The sequence below is a fragment of the Prosopis cineraria genome, unplaced genomic scaffold (genome assembly GCF_029017545.1).
Source record: "Prosopis cineraria cultivar Desert tree isolate PC_DT_omini unplaced genomic scaffold, ASM2901754v1 PC1, whole genome shotgun sequence".
In the NCBI taxonomy this organism is placed as follows: domain Eukaryota; kingdom Viridiplantae; phylum Streptophyta; class Magnoliopsida; order Fabales; family Fabaceae; genus Prosopis; species Prosopis cineraria.
In genome coordinates, this window is record NW_026555332.1 from 20876865 (window position 1) to 20896129 (window position 19265).

A 19265-nucleotide genomic window follows, 5' to 3' on the forward strand; every position below is an offset into this window, starting at 1 on the left:
ACTTGTCAAGATTAGAATTTGTTCACTTCATCCCTTCAAGTCTCCTTCTAACTCTATCACAATATAAAACTCAATATCTCAACTTATTACACTTCAACACCCTATGATCAAGATAAAGCTTGATCCAACTCCTACTAAACAATAAAGTAGCTTCATATTAACACATATCCAAGATCAATGAACCTAAAAATCACACGTGATTCTGGTTAGGTGCTCACAAGAATCAACATGCTGGGCACACTAACTTATGTATCACGCAAGAGTTAAAAAGTGATTCATGCATGATTTATCACTTGTGTTATGTGATGCCTTAAATGTAACATCCTAAATTTCTTAATCCTGTGATTAGCTATTAATCAGGAGTAAAATTGTAATTAGTGTAGGATTAGCAATTTAGATGATTATGTGATGATTTGACTCATTGTGATGTCAAATGAATAGATATGGGTGAGAGGATTGCGTTTTGGGTCAAAGCAAGTATGCATGGTGAAAATTCTTCTCACTATCCCATACGCCATGGCTGATGGTACATGTGTCATGGTGCATGGACCAGAAAGTAACTTCTTAAGTCTTGAAATTTCATGAACTTTAGAAGGAGAAAATTGAAACACATGAAAGGGAGAAGAGAAGAGTGAAAGGTGTGCTAGGGCAAGCTATTTTAGAGATAGGAAAGGTTGTTCTGATTAATAACTTAGCGGGTAAGCTACGTATAACTCTTACCTTTCATTCTACCTAAATTTCTCTAAATATGAGTTATAGAGAAATTGAATCAGTAAAATTTAAGGGGTTTGATTCTTGCCCAATAGTAGTAAAAATGTTCTCAAGAGTTAAATTAGAGCCTTGCAACTAGTTTAGAGCTGAACGATAGAGCATTAAACCCATAGACTCAATTTAGTCCTAATTCATCAAGATTTTAGGGTGAAAATTGTGTTTGAGTGAAATAAGACTAGTTGAGGTGATGTAAAATAGTAATCAAGTAGTAATGGACCTAGAATGGATAATGGAAAAGAATAGATGGCTATATTTAGCCGTAAGTAATAATTATGTACTTTTGGTCAAATTAGACCAATTGATTAAATTATGCCAATTGTATTTAGATTGGCATATCGTGTACGTGAGTTGAGAAAGGAAGCTTGTGACAAGCTATAGTGGTAGTTGAAATCCACGGGTAACCTTTCTAATGACAGAAGGGTTTAGGTAATTGAATAACTTCCTCTATTTGATTATTTATTGTAACTATGTATGAATTTACTACATAATGTATGAAATAGTTTCAAACTAAGCATATTTTGTATCATTGAATGTTTGTTGCATAAAAAGAGATTTTAGTTAAACAAGTAATGAAATTTGTGTAATTTGATATAAAAGTATGTATATGTATATATATGAGTAAAGTGGTGATTGAGAACCTATGAATGGTTAGGAAAGCATGATCATAGGGGTGGGAGTTCACTCGAGTGGAGATGTGGTGATAAGACCATATGGCATATTCTTCTTAATACCTGATGGGGTGCAGTGTTGGAGAATTATACCTTCTTAATGCCTTTCAAGGTGTGATGCTGGAGATGATCTCCTTTATGCCTATTGAGGTACAATGTTAGAGATTTGGACTCTTTAGTGTCTGTATGATATGGTTGTTGAGTTAATGATACCCCATTGTGTGTATTAAGGGTAACCATAATCTTGAAGTGAGATAGAACACCTTTAATCATGTGATTCTACCACTAAAAGTGAGCTTAGGGCCAATGAGAGTGTATATTGGTCTAAGGTGAGCCTATAGTTTCAAGTCAAGGTGATTTGGAGGTTCAGTCAGCAGTGATCATGGTATATGCTGTATCAATGAAAAAGTAGAGAAAAGTAGTGAAACAAAGTATAAAAGTGATGAAATGATTGATATAAGTGAAATTTGAAATGAAACATTTGATTATGTTATGATTAAGGATATATTATGCTTTACTTTCATATAGTTGCATATGATAGTCAATAGGAGTGAGTTATTTCATTACTAATATTGTTATCTCACCCCAATGGCTACATTTTTATAGGACAAAGTAGTGATCAAGGTAAGGGAAAAGAGTCTAGACTAGCTTAGAGTTGTTGAAGATGTGTGAACTTAGAGTATTATATAATGAACTGAAAACTCATGTGTGTGTGTGTGTGTGTGTATGTAAATAAGTTGCCATTGGAGATTGCATGCATGTTTGAGTTGTGTTTGGTTGAGATTGTAAAAATTTATGGTTAATCTTAGCCCATGTGTGAAATTATGATGAAATGAGTAATTTAGGGCTATGATTGAGCTATGACTATGATATAAATGTGGATAGATGTGATTTTAATGGTAAAATAGGCCAAGTGGGCCGAGTTGTGTTAAGTTGTGTTAAATTGTCATTTATGAAAAATGGGTTGTTGAATAGCCGAATTTTGATATATGTGTATATATGTGATAAAATGTGGTTAATCAGGTGTGTTGGGTACTTTTGGACTTCAAGGCCTTGTGTGGTCTAATAAGACAATAGGATCGATTTGAATGCTTAGATGTGTGAAATTCTTTGAAAAACTGACTTTTTCCACCCGAATGTCCAAATTTTAATTGGACAGTTAGAATAGGTCCAAACCTTTCTCATTAACTAGCTTATGAGATAAGTATTGTGTAGGCACTTGAATCATTCTGATCAAATGTCGTATATGAAAACAACGCATATCAAAAATTTGTCATTTTTGCTGTCAAATGACAGTAAAAAAATCCAGATTAGCACACTTAGGCACATGGCGTCTTATGTTGCGGTGCATGACATAAAAAGTCTAAGCATGTGGCTCTATACCATATGCCACGACTCATGTATTGCACACCGTAGCGCATGGCCAAAAATCAAACCTTAATTCTTTCCTTTGGAGGCATGCAACGTTTGTTATGAATGCATGTTATGTGCTTCCGCTATGTATTGTTTAATGTGTTATGATTTTGATAATTTTGCAAAACAAGTCTTGGACCTAAGCTTTTCAGACAAAGTTTTTGATTCATATCGTGATTTAGTTAATCTTCTCCTATATCTAGAGGATAAGGGGGAGGGTTACATTTTGGTATCAGTTTCTTGAGTTTCAAGACCTAATTGTGGTAATTGTTTAATGCATTCATTCTAGCTGATATGGCAACTTATTGTTCATTACACAACTCTTTCCCTGATGTCCTTTATGTTTCTTATTTTCATCCTTAAGAGGGGAGAAAATAGTATACATTGTGAGTTGAGGCACTCGTGCTAGAAGTGTTGTGTTTAGACGAGTAGTTAATGAGGAATGGGAGCCGAAAGTTCAACCGGTTCAACCTAGAGAGATACAAGGGATAAGCTACTTAAGGAGCTTAGAGATATGATGGTAAATATAAGGCAAACAGTTAAGGATCATGGTACGATCCTGAGAGGTGGAGAACAAGAGGAGAGAGTTGAGGCTCAAAATATTCTAGTGCATGAGGAAGCACAGAGTAGACTTGGACCATTTTAGGGTTTAGGTAGTAGGCAAGAAATTCCTGCACTGATCCATCAATTGATCATACTTGGAAAACTTTTATTCGATTTAAACTACCTACGTTTGATGGCAACATGAGAGAGGGGAAAGTAGAATTGTGGATTGAGAAACTAGAAACTATTTTCAAGGTGGTGATTTGTACCCCTAAGCAGAAAGTTGTTCTAGCCACGGTGTAGCTAGTTAATACCATCAAGAGATAGTGGAAGTCTATGAGGTCGACCAGTGCTATTCGGTTAAGTTGGGATGAATTCAAGAAGGTCTTCTTTAACCAATGCTTTCTAGTTGAAGGAAATTTCACATGTGATTCAATAGATCACTCATAAGAAATTGCTCCAACTACTAAAACTATATATGTGATTCAATTCAAATCTAAACAAGAACTTTTGACCCTTAAGTGAACTTATATTTATCTGAGCATTTAAAAAGCTTTCAAATTGTGCTTAAACATCTTTCATTTATTCATCATTCTTAAAAAGAATTGTGAAAAACCTCCCATAATTTTATAAACTTCCAATTCTAATTTCATCTACTCGTTAGAAGAGTTTTATGTGAAAGTTTATCTTCTACATTGAAAATCTTGAAGAAATATTTTCAAGTATTTGTAATAACTTTCTGGATTGTAACAAGGTTTGTCAATTGATTCAAGATAAGTTTAGACTTGTGAGTTATACTGTGGTAGCAAGCATCCATTAAAGCTTGTAAATTTAGTTGGAAATCTCAAGTGTGATCTTGAGGACTGAACGTAGGCCAAGTTTGGGGTTGAACCAATATAAATCTTATGTGTCTCATCCTCTTCCATCATACTAAAGAATTTCACTCTTTTAAGTTTTCAAGAGTTTTTAAGTGTCACCTAATTTGTCCCCCTCTTGGATGCTAGCCTATCCTACATAAACACCCCCAACACATACTCTAGGTATATTCCATATTTCTCAACCTCATTCATGCATAAGGCCAAATTTGACACATACCTCAAGTATTCATCATATCCACACACACTCTTATTCAACCACTAGCCCACATTGCCATTTCATCATGTATACACATACACAAGTTCATTGTGCTAGAACTCAAAACCACACAAATATATACACATTCATAAATTTATGTACAAGTATTGATTCCTATGGCAACTTATATATATAGCCACTACTGTTTACTCCAATTGATTACACCAGCTTACAATGAGCTTTTAAAAAGTATCTTTACTCAGCACGTTTCCTTTCCCTTTGCACCACCAGTGTTAGAACCTAAACATGTAAATAACCATAGGTGAGATCAAAATCTCAGTAATCAATATAGCTCATAAATGTTTACTATCACAAATAACCACATGAAAGTAACCAAAAACCACTTCAATAGTTTATATAGTCAAAATAACATAATTTTTCTTTTTATCACAAAAAATTTCACACATTTACATCAACTAACATGATCATCTATCCACCAAACCTCCAAGCTCCCTGATATAAAACTATAGCTCCACTAGATCAATCACATAATACACTTAATACAAGCACTAACCTTTTCATAATTAGATTTCTCTTATTACTCTCTCTCTCTCTTTAAACTAGGTTAAATTTAAGCCAAAAGCTTCAAAATTTTATCATTCCAACTCAAAACAATCACAAAGGTCTAGTCTAGTCCCAGGGAACCTTTCTATTACCATAAGGTAAGAAATCATCTCCTTAAAACTTTAGAATTCAGTTTCTCAATAGTTAAAACTAAGAGAAAATAGGGTGGAATCGGAGGTTAAGGTAACACAAGACTTACTCGATAAGTAATAGAACGGAAACGTCATCCTTGCTCCTAAAATAACTTGCCCTAATAGAGATCTCCCACCCTCACACTCTCCTTCTCTACTTCTCTTTCTAATTTCACGAGCTAGACATGCACTAATTAACTATAATTTTGTGCCATACATATAGGCGCATCTCAGCACAAGCTTTGCTTCACGATGCCATCCTTCCACTCAAATTTGTTTATATAACATCTCAAAGAGTCAAAACAACATTTCACTATCCAAAATCCTAATCTCACGTTAAATCACTAATCTGTTCCTTAATCAATATTAATGCAGGAATTAGAAATTCAGGATGTTATATCTGCTTCCCCATTTTAATCCAATTCAACCTAACTTCCATCCTAGCCTTTTTTTTAGGCTATTTATGATCCAAAATCTCTTTTAGTCACCCAAAAATATTATTAAATTAATTAATCACTTTTTTAACTAATTTCTCCTTTAATTAGCAAAAAAATCTAGATTAAAACTATAGATGTTACATTAACTCTATATGACAATACACAATCACAGACAATCTCAAATCTTGATACACATACCATAAGCCAATTATCAAAACAAGAAAAATCAAGTTGTAAGGTCAACCATACTAAACTACAATTAACTCCCAATACATAGTAAATCACTAGTTAATAACTGGATTACCAAGTTTATAAAATTAACCAAAATGGGATCCCAAGTTTTCTAACATCGCAACAGTGGACAATTGTTTAATCAATAGAAAATAGAGTTAAAAATTTTATGGATGCAATGGAATCCAATAAGAATCAAAGCATTTGCATTTAGAGTGAAAAACAATCATTTAACAATATGGAACTGTGATGCACCACGGTTTATTGTAGGTGCATAGTGACATATTATGTTGGATAGGGAGGCATAATAAAAGATTAAAATTTTAAAATTCCTATACTGATATTGTAATGTTCACCTTGACATTACAAAAATTCACCACACAATCACAACAAACAAACATAATTAGGAGCAAGGATTGCTCTTAAGCTCACATTATAGATATAAGGGATAAAACTAATAATCTTTTAGAAATAATTGTCAAATATTTGGGATCCCATAAAAACCCTTCAAGTTTATAGGTTGAGCTTAAACTTAATGATTTATAAAAATATTGGAAGCATGGAAAAGTTTTGGGAAGCAAAATACTTTAAAACAAGGCTAAAAATATCATTTTTGAGTATTTTGGTCCAAGCGTCATGGCTTGTGGTCCATGCGCCACGGCATGTGGCATAGAAAGGTAAGTTTTCTCACTGTACCATACGTCGCGGCTTGCACGAAATGCGCCGTAGCACACGTGTCCATGACAGCAATGCTAGCATGACAACTTTTCTAGACAAACTTCAAACACGCGTCATTTTCGCATCCAATGCCTGATTGAAGTGATTCAAACACCTACATGAAGCTTATTCAATAAGCTAACTAATCATACAAATTTCATTATGATCGGACACTATATGAGAATTTTAGACTCTCAGATGCAAAATTCAATTTTTAAAGCAATTTTCAATTATCCAAGTACCTAAAACTCATAACTTATACCATTAACCCATTGTAAGGCTTGAACCAAGTCCAATAGACCAAAATACACTTGATTGAGCATTGAAACACACAAAAACATATCAAACACAAAATTTGGCCACTCAATGGCCATTTCACCCAATATGGCCAAAATACCAAATCAACACCATATACACTATTTGGCCTCTATTGCCACATAGTACACTACATATAAATTGTCACCACATAGATAAAACATTCCTTGCACTTGTAATAGTATTTTAGCCCATCACCACAAAAATTGCTACATATTCACATCATATACAATATTGGGCTAAAATACAAAATAACATAGTATGAAATAAGTGCAACCAATCAAAATGATATGCATTCCTAGTTGGCAACATATAATATCATCCATATAAGTTTATGTACACCACTCAAACCAAAATCGAGCATTACTATTCGTGATGTAGCAAATCTGCTAATCCTTGCCCGATTGCTTCCCTTGCTCAGTCTCAGCAGTAGAACTTGTAAAATAATAACCACGGGGTAAGATAAAAACCTCAGTAACTAAGATAATCTACATTAACATGCCAAGTTATAAACAAGCCTTAAAATAAATAAAATAAACACACCATATAAAATCACCATAAGTTACATGTATGATCCCTAACCATCCGGTCCTCTAATACTCCTGACTGAACCAATAGGCTATTTCATAAAATCAAATCACATGTATGGTCCACAAGCTCACCATCCACGGTAGGACTACCCGGCCAAGGTATCCTAAACCACTTCTGGACTACTAGTTCCTCCTATTATAAGTAATTGAGATGTGGTTACTCTAACACCACATCCTATGGATGCTAAGGAGTATATTTTCCAACTCCACACCCTTTTGGGTACTAAGGAGAGTAAGTCTCCAACACCACACCCATTTTCAAGCACTAAGGAAAGTAAGTACTGCACTTGATATCCTGAGGTGCTAGCATTGTCATATAGACTTAATCTTCACTAATTCCATTAGAGTGACCTCCCACCCTCTAATATGTCACATATCACTGCATATCTCCACTTAACCATACATAAACTACTTTTTAAACTAATATAATGAATATTACCACTTACTTTAAAAACTTGAGATTTTACAAATCAATACTCCACTCATTTTTTAAAATAGTTAACCTTTACAAAATTTATACATATATACACAACAAATCATAGAAAAGCAACTTCAGAATAACTTATACAAGGTAATAAATAATGTAAATTATCTAGTTACCTCAACCCTTTTGTTACTAAAAGGGTTACCCGTGGTACTAAATCTCTTCTTGTGTCAAGGAAAATCTTCCCACACCACAATCTACATCAACAAGTACTATATGTTAATTTTCAATTAACACAAGCACTATTAGCTACCAATTACCTCTCAATTCTCCCACTTCTCACTCATATTCTCAACAAAGAGGCTTGTTAAGATTATAATTTGTTCACACAATCCCTTCAAGCCTCCCTCTAACTCTATCATGACACAACACTTAATATCTCAACTTATCACACTTCAAACCCCATGATCAAGTTAGGCTTGATCCAGCTTTCACCAAACAACAAAGTAGCTTCATATTACTACATATCCAAGATTAATAAACATAAATCAAACCCTTAGAGTCAATAAAAACTTTCAAAATATAGACTTATAGCTTAATCCATTCAAAGCAAATTATCCCACTTTCAAATCCCATGAAAAATGAGATGAAAAGGTAGAGGAGAAGGGAAGAAAATTTACAAAAGATTTTGAAGGCTCAATTTATCTTTAAAATTCTCCCAAAATGATGCCCTAGTAGTGCCCAAAACTTGCCCCTTCGTGTTCTAGGTTTCCCACCATAAAAACTGTCATTTTTTGATGATTTTCAAAACTTTAAGTTTCCTCGCACGCCACACAAGCCGTGGCTCATGACATAGCGAGCAAAATGTTGATTTTGCCCCCCCCGATGCCACCCGACTTGATCCGACTTCCATCCTAACTCAATTTAGAGCTAAAATGACCCAAAAAGCCAATTAGCAACCCAGAAATATAATTAAATAAATTAATAATCTTTTTTAACTAATTTATCCCTTAATTAGTAAATTTTTCCAGATTTAAAGTTTTTAGATGTTACAGATATAGATCAAACAAACTCGTTTAAGTCAAGGTGGATAGAAGAGTTACCTTTTAATTCTTCGAACTTGATGCTTATTCTCTTCAAGAGTTTAGATCTCAGGAGCTGACAACGTAGATCTGCTCCCTCTACTGGTATCTACATGAACATCTCCCTAACTTAAACAGCTTGCTAGTGTTCCCAATGTCCATTTTTCATTGAACATTAGTTTTTCTTTCTCTAGAGTATTTCGTGGCTCTCAAAGTGTTTGGCCGTCAGAACTTTTCTAACTCTCTATCACTTCATAAAGCATGTCCCTATCTATATATAGTATATAAATTAGGGTTTTTGCCTTCCACTTCAAGAGCCAACTGAAATTTAGATTAAATTTATCTCATAAATAAAATCTATAATATCATATCTAATTTGAATTTATCTTATAAATTCAAACTACAAAAATGATATGATATTCTTTCATATCATGTTAATCATTAAATTTAATCGATTATATAAAATTAAATTTAAAACTAACACAATATAATATAATATAATATAATATAATATAATATCACATATACATATTGTATTATATATATATACACACGAATATATATACATATATATTTTTAAATATATATATATATAGTATATATTTAATTTTATATATCATACACACACACGAACATATATATTTCAAAATATATATATATAATTATATTTTTGAATTTTATATTTCATATAAATATAAATATAAATATTTATCAAATAAATATTCAAATATATATATATATATATAATTTATTCACCCTATATTACATTCATTAAATCTAGACATATTTCAAATTCAATGAACTTGGATATTATAGCTCGAGTTGGATTGTTCTTGTATGCGATCCTATAGGCTTATATGAAGTTGATAGTAGGTTAATTATGCTATTAGCTCATAACTTACAAGTGATTTCTAGCAAGACATTGCAACTACCCAATTCACATGGGAATCGATGATCTGATATAATCTATCATGCAACCATATCATATCCATTTTGTCACGTGATATTTTAGTCAAGTGTGAAACATGAAATTGTCATTCTCCTTTACCTGACCAATACTTTCTCGATCTTTGAGTAGACTGACTATAGCAATAGAAAAACCCTTTCCATTATAGTATGGCCATATATTTTCTCAGTCTTACTTATTGAGAGGCCTAGTAATATCTCTCACTTAATGTAAAGAACAAATTCCATCTTAACCACTCATACTCCTCTGCATGAATATCACTAAACTCAATCATAGCCTTTATGATCACCCAATCAAAGGTGACTTTTGACTAGGTCAAAGTTCAATGGTCATCATGTAGGAATCCATGATGATCTCAGGTCAAAGGGCTTAGTGATATAGCTACATATGAGATAAGTTTATGACTTGTACCGTGCAACTTTCTCATAGCGGGTCGATCCAACACCTCATACTCTTTCAAGTGCTTATCTCATAGCTACATATGAGATAAGCTTATCACTTGTACCGTGCAACTTTCCTCATAACGGGTTGATCCAACACCTCATACTCTTTCAAGTGCTTATGACTTTGATTTGTATCTTTATAATTAATCAAAATCATACTAGTCTTATTTCATCTATGATCCCTTATAGATGATCGATCAGGGACATTTAGGACAATCACTATATTTTGTCCAAGAATATAGTTATCATAGTGAACATGCAATTGATATAATAAAAAAAGAAAAATTCATTAAATAACAATGTGCATAGTACAATGATTGGCCCTAGGGCACAATTTCCAACACATTACATGAATTTGACAACATAGTTGCTATTAAATGACAGCTTCTAGGGTGAAGTTCTGACATAACCCATTTCTCCGTCCAATGTCCAATTGAGATTATTTAAGTGTTCACAAAAAGCTTTCTTCAAACTCTAGCTAACAATACTAATTTCACAACCAAATTACTTTTCAATTAAAAGTTGGACACCCATTTCAAATCTCACATATTTTTAACATTATTACACTACTTGGCCATCTATGTGCCAAGAGCTTATACCAAACCTTATATCACCCTGAATTGACTATATAGGACTTGTGCAACACACCACAACAACTAAACATCACATATTCTACATTTTTACTGCTCAAACCCCTTGATTACAAAAATAGAAGGAGGAGATATTTTCTCATAAATCATCACATAATTCATAATACCCTTACATTTACACATCTTTCTAAACTAATGGAGACTAGTTAGGTTTGACTCTCAAAGAACAAGTAGGACAGTTCCTCAATAATAATGGGACAAACTACCTCTTAATTCCATCAGTTGGCAATTTGGCTAACTTTTGATTTTAATGAAACTGCCAATACCACGTGGATTTTATCACTACTCCCCTCCTTGGCGAACTCCCACCATAAATGATCATGCCATACAGATATCAACACATAGTATACAAATCCATAAACATTAACCACATCATATCATACTCATCACAATTCATCTCCATCATGCTCCACATATTTCAATATGCAAATTTACTCATATTGCTCATTGTACAAGTTCTTACACAATTACAACAATCTCATATGCATACATACATCCATACAACATTTCTCATTGATTTTAACACATCACACACTTAATAACATTGCCATATTTTGCATCAAATTAGTTTACAAAGACCATTTGATTTTTAAATCATTTACTTTAATATAAAATTAATCAACAAAACAAATGCATAAACTAAATTTTTCTCAATTACTTCAAACCTTTGAGAAGTTAAAGGTTTACCCCTCAAGCATAAATAATTTCAAAGCTCCAATTAGCTTGAGTGGTGCCAATTTTGTGATTGATCTACAATTAACCCCATCAATAACCATCAATATCCTCATTAGGATAATTTCTAACATTATACTCTGATATTCCCAACTCACGAAACCACAAATTCTCAATTTCAAAGATACCCATTGAGTATATTAGCTCCCTTTAACTTACATTAGCCTTAATACATCATTAAACCACCATTAATGGCATTTAACACCTCCAACACCCTTATAAATGCCTATTTTCAGCCATTAATAGCCTTCACCTACCAAATACTTACAAAATCATCAATATTAAGTTTAAATAACCTAAACAAGTCTTATTAATTTTATTTAAGTCAATGGGTTCGAACCTATAGCTATTATGGACCAAAAATCAACCTCCCCACATAAACCCTAACTTAACTCTTCAAGAAAATGGGAGAGAAAAGGAGGAAAGGAGTTTATGAGCCTTAACTTTGGTGTATAACAACTTAGAATTGCTCCCAAACCTTCAACTATGTAAGCTCGAGCAAAGAAAACCCAAACTCCTCATTCTACTCTTTATTTTTGTTTTATTTTCAAACTCTGATGCAGCTTTATAACTATAAATTTTTGACAAGAGAGGTCCCTCCTTTACTGATGGTCACATGTGCGTTGCAGCATGTGGCACAGAACTTCTTTCCTCATATTTTCTCTCTTTTTGATGTTTGAGTGACTCAACTTCACGTCAAACCCAAATTTAAGGCTGAAATCACAACTAAAAACACCCATTAGACCTCTAACCAACACCACATCAATTTACTTGTTTACCCTAATTAGACATAGTTAATTAGGGTTAAATTTTTAGGATGTTACATCTGGAGGCACATTGACATTTCAATTGCTGTAAAAAAATAATTTATTCTCATATTCAATATGGCCTAATACAATGTTTCAATAAAAATTAAAAACCATGCAATTACCTAATACAATGGTGCCAAATCCCTTTTAACTCAAGTAGTATTACATTTCATCAAACTAGAGATTTTACGATAAAAAGCAACCAAATTACAATATATCCTATACGCATCAATGAAGTGGCATTGAACATTGAACCTAAAGGAAAGCAAACAACAAACATTGAAATGTGATTATGAAAAATGTAATCACACATGGTTTGATGAACTTGAGGAATGGATATGTTTGCTAAAAAGAAGAAGAAGAAGGAATGGATATGATAGACAAAATTTAAAGATAAATCTAAAAAGGAAGAGTAAAGTAGAACACATATTTCTAATATAAAAAATCAATTCCTTTATTTTTTTCCTTTTTAGCAAAATATGCATGCCATAGGTCATTGGAGTTGGAGATAACAATCACGTGAATAACCTGTAAATCAACAAAGAAAGCACATAAACAAAGTTTGTAAGAATGATATGATTCAAGTCCAGATCTTCAAACTCATAATTTAAAGGACAAAAACAAAATTAGAGAATAAGCAAGACTCACTCTCATGTGACATAGAGCCTGCACACTCTCTCCATCATCTTCAACTCTAGCTTCACTGCATCAACAATAACTATAGTTAGGAAATTTTCATATATATTTCTAAGGGAAATGGTGGAAATTCATAATAAATTCTGCAAAATTATGACTTTAGCATTAATTAGTCTAGGCTTTGTGATAGGAGGAGATCTTAAAACAAACTTTACTTTCAAACAAAAACAAAGTCACTAAGATTCAAAAACAAATATTGTTCAATAAAATGAGAGAGTTTTGAGAACTCGAATAGAAAATTTTACCTTCTTACATGTAAAAGATGGCTAGTCTTTATCCTTGGTCCTAACAAGGAAGGTTTGCTGCCCCTTAAACTACAAGAGTTATAAACAGAAGATGGTAGTTATGAATTTATAATTTGCACAATGTGTTAGGAAAAAGTGAACATCTTTTAACACCTCATTATGCAACCACCCCATCATGTAATAACACTACCCACATTTGTGGCATGACAATTTGATTAGGAGTGAGGTAGTTTTATATTTATTTTAAATTTTGAGTAATTAAAATTAAAATTATACTAATATTTTGAAAATTTAAATTTTAAATTATGAGCAATTTTTCAAAATTTTAAAAATTAAAATTAAAATTTCACAAAATTTGTAAAATTGAAATTTAAAATTATGGGTAAGAAGTTGGTCAATTTGGATTGGGGAGAGACTTTTGGAGATGAGGAGGATATACATAATTTCATTATTATTTTAAATTAGATATTTAAAATTGTAAATAAATTAATTAATTAATATGAAGTTGAGATGATATAGAGATATTTGTGGGTGAGATGGTTTTTTTATATTTTAAAATTTTAAAATAAAAAATAAATAAAGCAAAATTATGTGATGGACACTTGTCATTGCAAGGATGCTGCTTGTAGTTCTGCAAATATTTTTAAAATTTAAATTTAAATTTATTTGTAATTTCAATTTGAGATTGTAAATGAATAAGTTAATGAGAAATTGAGATAATGTAGAGATATTTTGGGGAGATATTTTTATTTATATTTAAAATTTTAAAAAAGAATAAATCGATCAAAATTGTATCAGAGAAATGTATCATCACCGGGATGTTACTTGCGATTCTACTTATACACACACACACACACACATATAAACTACTTATTCATTTTATTATTGAATAAATGCCATGCCTAAAAATATGATTAGATTGTCTACCCCAAAAAAAAAGTCAATATATTTAAGAGCCAACTTCTATGTATACTATATCAACTATCAGTCTATCATATCTATCCCCATAATTTATTTATTTTAATTAAGTCAATTTATTAATTAACATAAGCAGAGAAGGAATGAAAATGTGTTACGGCCGATTAACTGTAGTATGGAGTTTGGACAAATCATTCATTTGTCACTATTTATTACTAAATATTCTTCTCATTTTAATGTAATTAGGAAATTAATGATAATTATAATCAATTCGAATATGTTTCACTATCAAGAGGCAAGTGCCATGATTTCACCCATAGGTGAAGGATGCAAATTTATCTGGGAAACTTTGAAAAGCATCTTTTCTTTTAATTATTTGCAATAATGAAAACTTTATAAGGAAAAAGAATAAAATCATTGAAAGACCCAAATGTTAAGGGCCCCAAATTTTGATTTTGTCACCTCTAATCCAAAGTCATAAGAGCTAAACATTTTCTCCCCTAGCCTTATTTATAGAAAAGAAAGAATATTTATTTTAATTTTATTTACACGACACTTCAATAATTATTGTGTCTATCTTTATCTTTTTGCTCCTATTAAATATTTGAAAAGATATTAAATGCTAGAATATTTTATTTTTAAAGTATATATATTTAATAAAAATATTGTTGAAAATTTGTTGAATTTTTAAATAGAGTTATGTGATTTAAAATTTTTCTTAATTTAATAAAAATGTTCAAAATAACTTGCAAAAAGGACGAGAGGGAGTTATATAAACAAACACAAAATTTGGTGAATAAAAGGATAATTATGAAAACTCACCTCTTTTTGTGATTTTCTTTTTCCTTTTATGTGCCAGTGTGGGGTCCATGTGATTGGGCAAATATTTAAATTATACACAAGTGATCAATTTGACGATGAGGAGCAATCCAAGTTGATGCTGTGATGGGGGTGACTGGGTGAATCTCATAGGAGCATTGAAGGAGTCCGATTATTGAAATTGTTGTCCTAGAGAAAAAGTAGAATTTAATTTTTTTATTAGGATTAAAGGAAAAAAAAATTTTCAAAAGTTTTCTCAAATAAGTTATTAGTGTCATTCCTTGTAAAGGAAGCAATGTTTATTTTTTTAAGTTTTAAAAAAGGTGCAAATTTATTCCATAACCAAGACTAACGTGTGACTTTATACTTTGACCAACAATTCTTACACGTGTCATCCTCTCCTCCCTTGAGTCACTCTTGTCCTCTCGGCTGAAGGCCTTGTCAATGTGCAGAAGGAAGAACTTGCCCAAAAACCTGGCACGCTCTCCGGTGAGTATTAATGCCTATTTCTTCATAGGATCGAGATCCTCGAAGGAACCAATGCCCCTATAACTATCAAGAAGATTGACTACCTCAAAGGCTGTATTATAAGGTTCTCTTCTTCATGGGAGCTGCAAAGAAATTCCTAGAGCATACCCAGCCAATGAGCAAACCCAGACTCAATGAAATCAGCGAGTGCTAGGTCCTTGGAGGAATCAATGAGTGAGCATACCTAGCCATAAACCCCAAACTTTGATGAAATAGCAGATTTAATAAATTCCCTATATATTTGGTTGATTTCATTTATTGTGGCGTACTTCTACTTAATCAATTACATTCTTCACTGATTGAATTGATAAGTTTCACATTGATGCTCTCTTTTGTCTGCACGTTACTTTTTTGCTAATATGGGTTTTTAGATCAATTTGGTTAAATTTGTGAGTTCCTAGTTTGAAAATAATATTAATGTCTGCAAAATTTGTTTTCAGTTCTTGGATTGCTTTAAAGTTGGTCATAGTTTTCATTCTTAGTTGTTCTATGCTACAAATTTTGCTGTCACTCTGTGTTTGGATGGGGCCTCTAATTGTGCGCGTTGTGGCTGTCAAGCTAGGATATTCTTGTGTTCAAAAGTAGGGCCTGCAAATTCTTGTTGGAGCTTATGAGGAAAGCAGTGTTTAGACCCAGAGATGTCATGGATGAGTAGCCCCGCACAGCATTCAGGGGTAGTAATGGCGTGAAGACATTAGTAAAGCTTATCCTGATTAAGTTACTTGCCATGCTGGTCTTTGAACTATAAGCCATATCATGGTTTCAATCTAGCTTCAATACTCAGCTGGGCGATTTTGGTTTAGCTCGAACACAATAAGTCAAAGAGAGGGAGAGAAGAAAAACAGTTCAGAAAAAGGGAGAGAAAGACACATGTTAAGTTATGGGTTAAAACAAGAAACTTAACAGTCAACTTTAGTGTAGGTTAACAATAGGGTAAATTTGTACCTTTTTAAAAAAAAAATTCCAAGGAAATATTACTCACTCTAAAAGGTAAGGATACCTATAATTCATTTGAGAAAACTTATAGGTCATTTTTGCCCCTCAACCCTTTTATTGATCATAGGTATTCTTCTATTTGAGACAATTATATTCAAAACATAATCAAGCACTAAATATAAATATCTCTTGTAATAGGGATTTGAGTATTAGATTTTAAACGTGCATATATATATATATATATATTTATATATATATATATATATATTTATATATATATATATATATATATTTTGGTAAAGGAAACACTACTACAGAATATATCTTTAGAAGCGGGTATTTAGGAGCGCTTCTTTAAAAAGCGCTCTAAAATGTGAATGCGGAATTTACCAGAGCGCTTTTTTAAATAAGCGCTCCTGTATGTCAGGGCTTCTCAATAAGATAATGCTCCTAATTAATATAAATAAAATATTGTAAAAAATTTCAAAAGACCTTCGAGAGCGCTCGTAGTTAAGTGCTCCGAAAGACTATCTTCCGAAATGCTCTTTTAATGAGCGCTTTGAAAGAGCTCATCTTCCGGAGCGCTCGTCAAAGAGCGCTCCAAAAGAGAGATCTTCTGGAGCGCTCTTTGACGAGCACCCTGGAAGAGGTGTCTTTTATATCTCTGCCTCCCGTCAGTTTTCTTTTCCCTATTTATGAGCTTCTTTCAAACCTCTCTCTCATTTACTGAGGTTGTGCATTCCCAACGAGTTCCAGATTGTCACTGTATCAGTCTATCTTCCGTCGCTGTTCACTGTTCCAGATCGTCGTTCGCCACTGTTCGCTGTTCCAAATTGTTGTCTGCTGCTGTTCGTTGTTCCAAATCAGTGTTCATCACTGTTCGTTCATTTCTGTGTCATGTCGCGCCATCTGTCTCTGTTTTTGCGCTGCCATCGCCGTCACCGCCATCTCCCGCATCACTATTCTAGATCTGCATTGCTGTTCCAGATCTATGACGCTGCTGTACACCAGAGGAAGCGACGCCGTGAAGACCTCCGTTGCAGCCGTGTGTCATTACTGTATAGCCGAGGAAGCAACGCCGCAAAGACCTTTGCTACTGCCGTGAAGACTACACTGTGAAGGTATTTTTTTAATAATTAATTTATAATGTAATATATTGATATATTTATATATATTTGAGAATAAATTTCATATATATTTTTTAATAATCAATATTATAGATAATATATGAATTGGAGTTATTTATATTAGAATTATGGAGTATTTGTAGTTGATAATTAGATTAAAGTTGAGAAAACTACTTGAACATTTTTATTTTATTTATGAAATATACTTTTGAAGGAGATTATTGTTATTAATTAAATTACAATTGATTGACAGAATTTAGATGCATTATGCTACTAAATTTTTATTTGGATGAATTGATTTTTTTAGTTTAAATGTATTGTATTGTGAAATTTGATTGTTTGATCATTTGGGAGGTTCTTCTTTTAAGGAAGATGTTGTTGAATTTTTTTTATAGAAATCTAAGTCTTTTGTTTATTGAATTTTGATAATCATATTAGTGATATGGATCATAAGTGGATGTCGGCTAATCAACTATCTAGAGAATATTGGGATGGTGTGGATTAATTCATTGAATTTGCATTTTGTTGTGATCAAGACCCCCTGGAGTCATATGTCCTTATTTGAAATGTTGCTATGGAAAAAGAGTAAAGCCAATAGAATTGAAAGATCATTTAATCTGTAATGGAATTGATCCAACTTATACTTGTTGGACCATGCATGGGGAGACAAGGAATAATGCAAATGATTGGAGGGATAGTGCAAGCTACTCAACATTTGATCGTGATAGTGGGACATATGATGTTGACCGTCTTGATGAAATGATTCATATATATAACTTCATTGCTGAAGTATTTTAAATTAAGTTAGAATTTATTTCTACCATATTTTGATAATGACATCTTTTATTGTTTTATAGGTACCTACATAATTACAAGATTGGGAGTGTGGATACTATGTTATGAAGTTTATGAGAGAAGTAATCACACAACAAGAGTTGATCATTCCTGAAAATGTAAGTCAAAAGCTTTGAAATTAAGTTGATATAATGTTAATTACTTATATATTGCTTTCATATCTTGTGTAGTATTTTGTTGGAGTAAGATGTTCGCATTTTACCATGGAGCAAATAGAAGATTTAGTTGAATAGTTGTCAGAATATATTATTAGCTATTTGTGATAGGAAGTTAGATTTCAATGTTAGAAAAATAACAATAGTTTCATTTGTTAGGCTTGTTAGAAATTAAACTAGATTAGTTAGGAAATTGAAATTGTTGTATCAGTTTCAAATTCTTTTCTTGTATATAAATTTTTATGTTGATATTATTTTTAAATTAGTTTTTGATATTATGATTTGCCATTGTGAAAGAGACGTAAAAGGAGAAATTTTAAAAAATCTGATTTAAAAAAAAATTAAAGTAATATACAGGAGCGCTC

The 19265-nt window shown here is 32.3% G+C and overlaps 1 long non-coding RNA gene across 1 annotated transcript; it reads left to right on the plus strand.

Moving 5' to 3' along the window:
* Window positions 1-15825: 15825 nt before the first annotated feature.
* LOC129307436 (uncharacterized) lies at window positions 15826-18938 on the plus strand. The gene is made up of 3 exons (XR_008592363.1): window positions 15826-16001; window positions 17520-17884; window positions 18748-18938. It is a non-coding gene; the product is annotated as an uncharacterized LOC129307436 (long non-coding RNA).
* Window positions 18939-19265: the final 327 nt, after the last annotated feature.